The sequence below is a fragment of the Polypterus senegalus genome, chromosome 4 (genome assembly GCF_016835505.1).
Source record: "Polypterus senegalus isolate Bchr_013 chromosome 4, ASM1683550v1, whole genome shotgun sequence".
NCBI lineage: Eukaryota > Metazoa > Chordata > Cladistia > Polypteriformes > Polypteridae > Polypterus > Polypterus senegalus.
Window position 1 is genome coordinate 223964284 of NC_053157.1, and position 2502 is coordinate 223966785.

At 34.3% G+C, this 2502-nt stretch overlaps 1 non-coding gene across 1 annotated transcript; it reads left to right on the plus strand.

Moving 5' to 3' along the window:
* Positions 1–1784: 1784 nt before the first annotated feature.
* On the plus strand, positions 1785–1858 carry trnan-guu. The gene has a single exon. It is a non-coding gene; the product is annotated as a tRNA-Asn (tRNA).
* The last annotated feature ends 644 nt before the right edge of the window (positions 1859–2502 follow it).

The following is a 2502-nucleotide window of genomic DNA, read 5'->3' on the forward strand; positions in this document are numbered from 1 at the left end:
GCATGTCAGAAAGAACGGCATGATTATCATGAACAATTCGGAGTGACGTCACATGTTCTAATAACAACTCACTACATATTGCATTTCATTTGTCGGTGGGGATGAGTAGCGCCTTCTCGACGCCTCAGTGTGTTTTGCTTTTTCTGCTGATGGAGTCTTCTCAAATTTCCTCAGCATTTACAGGTACACGTGTCGGGATAGAACCCGCGCATTTCACTTTATACCTTTCTGGTACATCTTTTCGTCCTTCGCCTCTTTTTGGTTACTTATCATTAGAGTACAGACTAATTATTATTATTATTATTAACTAATAATATTAATAATATACAATATTATTTCAGCTTGCCCACTGTCTGGGTCAAATTTTGCAATCAATATTCTACCGACTTTTACAAACCATTCCTTCAAACTTTGCATGCATGCTGATCTCCAGTGGAAAGCAATATTTCATCAGTTTTGACCCGGAATCTGTACATTAAAATTTCTCATTTCCTTATATTATACTTTTAGCGATTACACACACACATATACTGTATAGTGCTTTTAGCCAACAGACACACATATCTACTCACTATATATAAAATCCAAAGCCTAAACAATTGCAACGATTTTATGTGACTTTTTTTGTCACGGTTTACATTGGGCTTATTTTAAAACCTACATATATTTGGTATCATTCTTTTCAGAATTTATCGAACTTTAATGTGATGTTGTTAGATTTTCAGATTCTTACTCCATTTTTAAATTATAAACTAAAATATCATGAAAGTTGTGGTTTTTATTTTTGATCGAGTAAACTTTCTTTTACAGGAACAAACACACTAGGGGGCAAGCCCACATGTTATTTTTATATTATATATATGATCTTACATTACATCTTTATTACATGTTGCCTCGAGAGGTTGCATATTCTAATCTTTGCAGTTAGCCAATAAAAGGTGTCGTTTTGCTTGAGTTCTCACTACATTCAAAAATGCACTAAAAAGTTAAAGAAACTGTTTTTTTCTTGAACTAAGATTTGGTCACATGTGACTAAAAATAAAATTGAGGAGCGCCCATAAAATAATTTATTTAATTCAATTAAAATGTATACATTTATTAAATGACTGCAAAATAAATAAAATCGTACAATGAGAATTTCTCCAGTTATAACAATTATCCTACATACTTTAATCAAGTTTTATATGATGTCTAATTTTCTTTTCATAGTTAAGCTAGTTAGAAATTTCACTTTAAATAATCTATGCATTTTAATTGACTTTATTAAATGGGCGCTCCACCATTTTATTTTTAGTCACATGTGACCAACAAAATCTTAGTACAAGAAAAAAAAAAACTTTCTTTTTTAGTGCATTTCTGAACAAAAACTAAATAAACTAATACATACATACACACACACACACACACACACATACATATATATATAATTCCGTTTAAAAAAATATATTAGAGGGTAGGCAAGCCAATGTACAGAGGAAAACAACACTGCAACATTACATAATCACATAACAATGCCATTATCTCTGTTTATCAATGTTACCCGACACGTTAATTAAAGGGAAGGTTAAAACTAAACTAAAAGAGAAAACTATTCCTTAATAGTAACACATGCAGTTAAAGTAGCAAATTAACAAAAAAAAATAAGAATAAAAATAAGAATAAAAAGCAGTTTCACTTGTTCAAACCTACTGAATGCTTATTGATAAAGAAATAGACACTCGATTAGTCTTCTTGTCTACCTTGATTTAAAACAAAATGCGTAAAAAAATGTGGTACATACAAGAGTCTCTGTGGCGCAATCGGTTAGCGCGTTCGGCTGTTAACCGAAAGGTTGGTGGTTCGAGCCCACCCAGGGACGTTACAGTTGTGTTTTGTTATAGTCCCAAAACAAATTGGTACAATGCTGTTCTTAGGAGAACTTAGAGAAAGACACGTCACTACCCCAACAAAAACCTGCATATTCTAGGACAAGGTAAATGAAATGAAGCAGGAAGTTTTGCCAGAAATCACGGCCTATGTACCCGCGCCAAAACAAGGCGTGACTTGGTGATAACGGTTTAAATTGGACAACGTTGTTTCCTGATGGCACTCTTGCGGCTGTGCTATGATGTTTATATTTCGCTGCGTGTTTTACTTCTCATGTCCGATTTAGGGGATGATACGCCTTGCCCAGGGTAAGTATTTTTTCTGTAGCTGATCATCAGGTAAAGGTGATCCTTTCGCTATCATCGTCTGCAGACGGGTCACACGCTTATAGCGAACACCTGCAAATTGTCTCGCAGCCTGACCCTCCTGCGCTCACGAGCTCTCGGACTATTCGGAGCCCCAGCTTGTGACGTTTCACTATTCCATTTCGGTGCGAACACGTGGATTTTAAGATGGACGCGAGGTCGCTGTGACGTTTTCTGTCTGCAAAAATCTTTTAGTTAGTTTTAATTAAATTAGTTTAATTAGTTTTTTTAAAATCATACATTTTTTTAATTATATATTTTTTCCTAACAC